A 9,809-nucleotide genomic window follows, 5' to 3' on the forward strand; every position below is an offset into this window, starting at 1 on the left:
CGTGATTCGATGGCAGGTACGCCGCGTGACACGTGCGGTGGCTACACCTGATTGGTGAAAACGTCGGAAGCGGATGTGGTGGTTCGTATGCAACGAAAAGAGTCGAAGAAACCGGATGGTGACGTCAAACCATAGAGCCGGGGGCGGGGAGGAAAGCGCCGTTTTTTTGATGGGAATAAAGATTGTTTCAATCAATCAGGAAAAATTTAGAGCAGAGGCCGTCATGCATGCAGGAAGGAAAGCTCAGGAGAGGCCCTCGCTGTCCAGCTGCATGCCAAAAAGTTTTTCACGTGTTTTGGCAAGGACTACTGGGAGTCTTTAGCCGACGGAGAGGCAGCCAAGAGTAACGCTGTACGCCGCGGCGTCGTGTGAGATAATAGGACCATTTTTTTACCTACACTGGCTACACTAGTGTAGCTAGTGTAGCATTGTTTCACTTTTTTTTTTGCCAGTGTAGAAAAAGTGTTGCTCCGCCCATCTCCACGGACGCATTTGTTTTATGCGTAGTGCAGCAAGAGGACTACACTTTCTACACCGCTTTTTTGGAGGTGTAGGCTAGTAGACGAAAAACGAAGGAGCGCGTTTCAAACGAAAAATAATAATTATAATAAAAATTGGAAAATTGGTTTTTGGTAAAATGAAATGGCGCAATATGTGTCTCACATATCAGCGGACACCTGAACCGCGCAGTAAGAGAAGGGATAAAGGAGGGAGTGAAAGAAGGAAGTAATAGGTGCCGTAGAGAAGGGCTCCGGGATAATTTCGATCACGTGGGGATCTTTAATGTGCAACGAAATTTTCTGACTAAATGCCGCAAGCGGTTGCTGCGCAGCCTCGCAAGTCTGGGATGATCGTCCGCCTGGTCGACCAGCTTTATGGCGGTGCACCCACGATTCGAAGACAGTGGCAACCTCACCTTCTACGAATATAAAAATTGCTTACAGGACTGAAAGTGAGGATTTTAGTGCGCTCAACGCTACTTCGCGCTTAGGTAAGCCGCGTTCGTTCGGTTGGTATCGGCGCTCAGCGACCCACGTGAAAAATGTATTTTGCGTACATGGTCGTGTATATGTATCCATGTATGATAGTGCGAAGCTCCCTAAGCTTACAGTATCGTTTTTCACGCCTGTGTATTAATATGGCGGCGCCTCATGTGGTCGGTCAGGCCGCTGTCTGAGAGCGGAGGGACAGCCATCGAATGTCGCACCCTATATGCCGCGGAACGCCGGTTTCAACGCGGCGCAGAACGCTGTTTCCCTAGTCACGAAATATGGATGGATGCTTTGCATTTCGCGCGACGAACTCGTCGTCGGCCCTTCATCCGACGATGAACTTACTGTGCAAGTAGCGACCGCTGCAGAGCAGGCGATACAAGTTTGTGTTTTACGGTCCATTTCAGGAGAAACAAAAATGACCTTTGCATTTCTCCACCGACCCGCCGCGGTGGCTCAGTAGTTAGGGCGCTCAACTACTGGCCCGGACTTCCCGGTTTGGACCTCGACCGCGGCGGCTGCGTTTTAATGGTGGTGGTGGTAGTGGTTTTATTAAAAATAATAGTAAAAAGGAAGGAAAAGATTTTTGCTAGCCTCGGCATCTGCCATCGATACTGAAGCACCTGAGCTGGGGCAGCGGAAATAAAGGACAGCAGGCAGAATGGAGGAATGAAATGAAAGAGGTGAGGGGACAGGAATAGAGGACAGGGGGAGAAGTAATATGTACAAACTATTTACGCAATAAGAAATGTGTCCAGGTTGTGCGCGTGATTAGTTCATTTTAGAGGAATTAAATCACACACGCGCACAGCACTGTGTAGGTTACAACTGGAGTGGGGCGTCCAGTTATTAATCGTTCAAGGTAGAACTCGCGGAGCGTTCGGTCACTGCGTGTAACTACCTGACGGAGAACAGACGGGACGTCAAGCCCGTGTGTTCGAGGAATGCACAGAGGCTCACCAAAGTTCGCTCACGAATGCGCGCACTGCCCTGCGGCCACAATAGCGTCTTGATGGAGTCTGGTAGTATGCCCTGCGCCCTATAGGCCGCGAGCATATCGCGACGAGCATCGGCGAACGCGGAGCAGCGAAGGAGCAGATGTTCTAGTGTTTCCACTGCACCTCATCCGTCACACACATCACTCGTCGCGATTCCGTGACGCACCCGTCGTTCCCCGGGCCACACGCAGCCAATGCGCGCGCGGAGGATCATTGCACGTGGTGAGCGTGTAAGTGCGCGACAGCCGGTGACACTGTCGATGCGCTCACCTCCCGCGATGCGTGGGTCGGGGTGCTGCTTTCGGAGATGGTCGTGAATGGCCGCACGCACGTCCTCCAGCGCAAGGGGCAGATCGCTGGCAGGTAGTTGGTGTGCAGCGGTCGTGAGGTCGTCAGCTTCTTCGTTGCCGGCGATGCCGCAGTGACCGGGCACCCACTGTGCACGCACGGCACAACCTCTCTGCGCGAGGCGCTCGATGCGCGAGGCGCTCGATGCGCGAGCGAATTTCCCGCACTAGTGGGGTATCGCGGCCATTAGATTGCAGGCGGCTGAGGGCGGCGCGGGAGTCGCACAGCAGAGCACTCCTGGGCGACGGAGGGCCGAGGGTGAGCAGCGGGTCCAGCCCGAGCCGGATCCCCATCAACTCCGCCGTGGTGGAGTAGCCCAGGAAGGCTGCGTGTTGCTGGCTGTGCAGTCGCAGGGCGGGGATGGTGGCCGCCGCAGCAAGGGAGCAGCTGTCGCGGGCCACTGAGCCGTCGGTGTACACGAGGAGATGGTCCTGGAGCTCCTCGTGTATGACGGCTCTGGCCAGCTGCTGCACAGCGCAGAGGGGTGTGCTCCGCTTTCCCGTAATGCCGACGATCTCTCGCTGTACCTCCGAGGCAGCAGGCCAGGGCGCGCAGGAGCCGTAGGGGGGTGGGCCTTGGGTCAATTGCTCATACTCGAGCAGCGCCGCGCCCATTCGTGAGCGTGGGTGCGAGCGCATACGCTGCAGCAGCAAGCCGCCGTCCGGTGCGCGGTGAAGCCGGTCGATGTGATTCAGTGCCCTGCGCGCTGCTTGGAGCTCAAGGGGCCACGCTCCTGCCTCGGCCAACGTTGCGGCGCACTGCGAGTTTTTGGGCAGGCCTAGGCACACGCGCAGGGACTTGCGGTGCTGAAGCTCGAGCTTCTTCCAGCACGGCTTGCGCACCGTGACGAGCGGCAGCGCATAGAGCACCGCCCCCAAAGCTGCGGCATTGTATAGACGCAGCGCGGCTTGCTGGGAGATGCCCTGGCCTCGAGCGGTGAGCTCGTGCACACGTTTTAATGGAGAAAAAACAATAAGGTTCCCGTGTGCTGCGCGATGTCATTGTACATTAAAGGTCCCCAGGTGGTCGAAAATTATTCCGGAGCCCTCCACTACGGCACCTCTCTCTTGCTTTCTTCTTTCACTCCCCCTTTACGGCGCGGTTCACGTGTCCAACGATATATGAGACAGATACTGCGCCATTTCCTTTCCACAAAAAAACAATTATTATTATTATCTCTACCGTAATGAACACAAAGCGAAAACGTTTTGCAGCATATATTTCTTCATTTCATCTTATAATAAATTATGAAGACTAAAAATTCAGAGGTTGTCGTCTGTTCCCGAGGAAAACGGCGCTCCGTATCACGCTATTGGCTGACGCTCGTGCAGACGAGTGCAGCGCCTTACGCCATAGCTTTAGCCCCGCCTCCACAGGCCTACACGAGCTTGCACGAAGTGTAGGTTAAAAATATTAATGAGGATTACCTGAGATAATGCAGGATGTACAAAGCGAAAGATGTCGGCCCTTATTGTGTTCATTGACGTTGGCGTTGACAATGTTCTTGAAGGCGATAACTTTGAGCAAAGGAAGGGAGCATAACTGGCTCCCTGTATATGCGGACGCCTCATTCGTGCTTTGATACATGTGGCGCTGGTGAGAGAGTGATAGAGATGTGGCCTGAATGAATTAGCGCTGACAGCGTTGTGGCTGAGATGCGATACTGCAGCAAGAGCTAGGCCGCAGCGTTCATTTGGTGATCAATCTCTCGCGATCAAGCATTAACTGCATGCCACCTCTGAGGGTAGCAGGGAGGGCGCGCTGCCTATTCAGTGTGAGGAGCGCAATCAAAGCAGGCATTTGCAGTTGCTGTTTTTAAAGCGAAAGCTTTAATGGCTACGAACTTGCGATTTCGCCGTGGCGGTGCTCCGAGGAGACACATGGCGTCACAACTCGCCTGGCCGCGGATATTTCTCACTCCATCGCTCCCTAGTCACTACTGCGCTTGCGCCGCGAGTAGCACCGAGCCACAGGTGTTCCGCCTCTGCACCTTTCCTCAAAATCTAACTTTAAATTTTAAGTTCTCTCTTTCTTCTTTCCCTCCCTCATTTATCCCTTCCTTTACGGCGCGGTTCGGGTGTTCACCGAGATATGTGAGACGGCTACTGTGCCATTTCCTTTCCTCAAAATACAATCTAAACAAGTGAGCCGACATCGTTCATAGAGTTCTTTGGCATTGACAACTTTTCAAAGACCGTTCATTTTCACGAAATGAAAGGCGCACAACCGGCTCCGTGGTTCAGTGGAGACCTCATTCTCGCTTTCATGTACGTGGCGTTGGTGTCCGAGTGAAAATTGACATTTTGGGGAGAGGAAATGGCGCAGTATCTGTGTCACATATCTGAATACACCTGAATCGGGCCGTAAGGGAAGGCATAAAAGAGGGAAGAAAGAAAAAAAGAGGTGCCGTAGTGGAGGGCTCCGGAATAATTGCGACCACCTAAGGATCTTCAACGTGCTCTGACAAAGCACAGCGCACGGGCGCCTTAGCGTTTCGCACTTATCAAAATGCAGCCGCCGTGGTTGGGTTCGGAGTTCCCGGGTCAGGCCTTGGTGATAATCGAGTAGCATTCGGCGAAGGGGCTTATCGCAACTGCGATAAGCCTCTGACAATTGACACCCTCTGACAATTGACAGAAGGAAAGAAAACCAAATCTAGCGTACACTTCGTAGAGTATGCTTGTTTGTGTTCTTGTTTTTTCTCATATAAACTGTTACACGTGTTGCCACTGAAATAGAACTTGTTGCTCTGTGCCATGTGTCACGTTTCATTCCTTTTCTTTAAACTGTGTGTCTAGGATCAAGGTGTGTATTTAATGATGCTTCCGAACCAACTATCCCACCTTAGTGCAGTGTATAGACTGCTTTTAAACTTTAGCTGCCTTTGCTAGGCTGCGCCAGGACAAGGTGGTCTCCCGATCGAGAAAAAAAAATTAAGCCAATGTTTAACACGGGTAAACGTTAGTAGGTGCGTCAAAAAAATTCGAACTTGGAACCTTGTAGATCTGGCCGCTCAAGCCGCCGCGGCCGGTTGAAACTGGTTTCAGAACGATACCTCTACTCTATGCATTAATCTAATTAATACGAGGCATTATTTGCCAACAATCATTCCTGAACATACGCGGCTAACGGGTTAATATCGAGCGCGAACAGTCTTGTGCGCGACTGTTTCTGCAATGGCAGGGTTATTAGGTATTCTGATATTACATTTTTTATTTACGTAAAGAAGGGTATAGATATGATGATGTAATGCGAATTCCATTTCATTATGATTCGTTTAACGTGAGAACGTTACGGGTCCTTTGTTGCAGAAAACCGGGATCATGGTTTTCCGTGAGCGAACCCACGAAAAATCCTCAGAGGAGGAATCTAGGAGGCAGGTGGACCACTTAGATCACTTGACCTTGCGACGTTATCACAACTGGCCACCATGGCAGTTGGCAGTTATATTAATGATTGGTCGCGAGGGTTTGAAATTGGCCAATTCCGCATATACGGGGACTAAATGCATCATTGGTATCGCGTCATGCCCTTACGGCGTAGCTGAAGTGTCCCTTAGTTTTTGTGCGAACGCAATATAATTCACACGGTCGAACCCAGCCCCGGAAATTGTGCCTTGCATGACCTTGAGGTTGATCTTGGCAAACGTGCAGAAATAAAGTAAATAATGCCGTGTCTGCGTCTCGAACCCGCGGCGGTCCGCACAGTACGGCTTCGCTGTCCACTGCACGAGAGCACTGTGCTATCGCCGCAGTAAACCGCACCCCCTGTTGTACCCCTAACGCTCTATCGCTCAGAGAATTGCACGTCGTCGTCTAGGGGACGTGCACTTGGTAGGAAAGTTTAAAAGAAATTGTTTTCGAGGACGATGTAAGGCAATGTCTTGGCAAGAGCCAAGAGAATTCGAACGACATTTTAAGACATTGTGTTGGCAATAGTCAAGAGAATTCGAAACCAATGCTTTCGAATGCTCTACTCGATTTAATGCAGTTAAAGTGCGATTTCTTTCCACTTCGTTATTGCTGCATGGCACCGCTATTGCTCTATTCAGTCAGTCAAATGGACGAATGATAAGAATCGATTATTATCTGACGGAAATTATTTTATCACCGTGACACTACATTGATTCCGCGTCTTCCTTTTCACTACCCTACAAACCAGAAGTCGCGGTTAATCGCTCCGAAAAGGCGAGGACACGAAAAACGAAATTTAAGAGGACGAGAAAAGACACAAGGGAACAGCTTGATCAGTTACAACTCAAGCAAAATTGACTGGCCACGTCTTCCATCTCGTTTTTTGCGAAGCAGCATGACGAATTGATAACCGCTCGGTCTTGCTTACCTGATATATTAGTTTTTATCACTCACCCGTCCAGAAGTGCCTTCATCCCCGATGTGATTGATTAAAACCCTTTTAGACAAATTAAAAATGAACATTGCTTTCGAGGAAATGAAAGGCGCAGTAACTGTCTGACTTATCGGTGGGCAACTCAGCCGCGCAGTGAGGGAAGAGAGGAAGGTGGGAGTGAAAGAATTAAGAGAGAAAGATTTACTGTAGTGTAAGGCATCGAAACGCGGCCGCGGTCGCTTGAATTTTTACTGAAAAAGCTGAGCCTTTGTATCTTTTCTCGTCCTCATAAAATTAATTTACGATGTCCTACTTCAACTATGAGTATTTATTTCTTATCGTGTGCAAAGGTCGGAGCCGAGAACAGAGACTTTGGATTTCCCGCCCACTGTTTCCTCGGGCGATTAACCGCGACTTGTGGGCTCACTTCGTCTTCCAAAAGATGTCTTGCAATGTAAATCAGGTCATAATTCTTGCTGATAGCCTTTCTGTCCTGAGCCGTTCGCTAACATTTTTTCATTCCACCACATGTGAAAGAAGTGAGTTTTCAGTGGGTACCCGGTCATTGCGGCATTGATGCTAATAAGATGGCTGATTTTTAGCAAACTCTACCCTTTGCGGACTTGTGGTACCATTAATTTCTGACACTGTTCTTTGACAATAGCCCTAAGCGGTTCCTGCAACTTCGCTCCTTGTGTCATGAGCCTCTCCTTGCTACAGCAGATTTTCAGCATTTGGGATTTCCTTAGAGTGTCCGCTTATGCAGTTCAAGGCAATGCGAGGCACCTATGACCCTCTTGCTGTGCAGAGTACCACGATTGAATCTTTATTTGTGCCGATCAAGTGATCACGTACTTTATCTCTTTTTCTCCTGCAGTCGGTGGTTTGCTTCTCTGCGTAGAGTTCTTTTGTGGATTCCCTTCGCTCGATTAGAACCTCCCGCTTTCTATTCCGGTCCTTTTCTCGTCTGGGGCACACGCCAGGGGATATGTCCTAAAACCATTGCGCGATTATCTTCATAATTTCATCATTGCGTCAGGGAGATTCCTTTATTAGTTACGATTGCCTGAATTTATTCCACTACAACATAATTTAATCTACGTCAAGCTTAACTGTTCCTAATGTTTGAATGTGCAAGGCACCCTGGCCAATCCCCCATTGTGCGTGTGTGCCATTCCTCCAGAGGCCAGCAACAACAACGCGGCGGCCGCGTTTGCATGGAGAAGCGCGAAAGGCTCCCGCTTGCTTTAAAGCGCCCGTGGACCACCCTCCGCCGCGCTTCCACACCGTCCAATTTCAAACACCAGACAGCGGTCTCTTCCTTGTAACCGGTGTATTCCTTGATACCGTCGAGAAAAGACTGTTTGGGCTACACAATGGTGTCAACGTGACAAACAAGGGCCAGCTCATCCCAAAATTAAAAAAAAAGAAATCGCGATGCTGTGCGGGCTGACCCCGGAGGGAGTCCTCTGTGGCGTCTCTATATTGAATAAATGTGGCGCCTATCTGGATCGTGAAAATCGCCGATAGCTGCAAAGGCGCTAGACGGACGCATCCCGTCCAGCAGACACATTGCTCATCTAACTCAAAAACCCAGCAACGAATATAGCCGCCGCGGTGGCTCAGTGGTTATGGCACTCGGCTGCTGACCCGAAAAACGCGGGTTCTATCCCGGCTACGAATTTCGATGGAGGCGAAATTCTAGAGGCCCGGGTGCTGTGCGATGACAGTGCACGATAAAGAACCCCAGCTGGTGGAAACTTTCGGAGTCCTTCACTACGGCGTCCCTCGTAGCCAGAGTCGCTTTGGGACGTTAGACACTCATAAACCATAAACCAACAACTAAACTAACACAGGTGGGTAATCCACTCCTTAAAGGCACACTGTGGACAAAGAAAAGTTGGCCTGCATCATTACGGTCACCATTATCATCATGAGCCAAATTGCAGCCACTGCAGGGCAAAGGCCTCTCCCATATCCCTCCATTTAACCCGCGCCTGTGCCTGCGGCGGCCCTTCTGCCCTCGCGAACTTCCTAACCTCATCCGTCCCCTGCTGCGCTTCTCTTCCCTTGGAATACAGTCTTTTACCCTAAGAACCATCGGTTATCTTGCCTTCGCATTACATGCCTTGCCCAAGTCCATTTCTTCCTCTTGATTTCGACTAGGATGTCATTAACCCGCCTTTGTTCCCTCACACACTCTGTTCTCTTCCTATATCTGGACGTTACACCTATCATTTCCCCTTTTCATTGCTCGCTGCGTTGTCAATTTAATTTGAACCCTTTTCGTTATCCTCCATGTTCCTGCCTAATAGGTGACTACAGGAAAGATATAGCTGCTATATACTTCTCTCCTGAGGGATCTTGGTAAACTGACTTTCATGATCTGCGAGTACCTGCCAATTCACTCCACTCCAGCCTTATCTTTGTAGTTATTTCATTGTTGTGGTCCGGATCTGCGGTCTCTACCTGCCCTAAATAGACATATTCCCTTGCAACTTCCAGCGCCTCGCTACATATTTAAAAATGCTGTTCCATTTCAGGGACTGTTAAACATATTTCTGCATTACGATTTTTCTACTCACTGTTTTGTTTTCCCTGTCTAGCTCATTGATCAATTTTTGCAATTCCCCGCTGGGATAAATAGGAAGGCAATGCCATCAGCGAGTTGCAGATTTCAAAGGTATTCTACATTTGCTCTTGTCATCAACTGTTCGAAATGCAGGTATGTGAATACCTCGTGTAAACAGGCGGTAGATATCTCGCTGTCTGGCACCTTTCCTGATTGGGATTTTATTACTTTTTATGGAGGTTTATGATGGCTTTGCAGACCTATTGATATCTTTTAGAATGTTTATACCAGGCCCATCTACACCCTGATTTAGTAATGCCGGCATGACTGCCAATTGCTTGGCTGAGTCAATTGTTTCCTTGTAATCTGTGAAGGCTGCATATAGGCGTTGGTTAAGTTCTACGCATTTCTCTGTCACCTGATTGATGGTGTGGACGTGGTCTATTGTCGAGTAACCTGTACGAAAGTCAGCCTGGTATCTTGGGTGATTGAAGTTTAAGGTTGCCGTGGTTCTATTGGCGATTATCTTACCAAGTACCTCGCAGACAACGG

This window comes from Amblyomma americanum, chromosome 1 (genome assembly GCF_052857255.1).
Source record: "Amblyomma americanum isolate KBUSLIRL-KWMA chromosome 1, ASM5285725v1, whole genome shotgun sequence".
Taxonomy (NCBI): domain Eukaryota; kingdom Metazoa; phylum Arthropoda; class Arachnida; order Ixodida; family Ixodidae; genus Amblyomma; species Amblyomma americanum.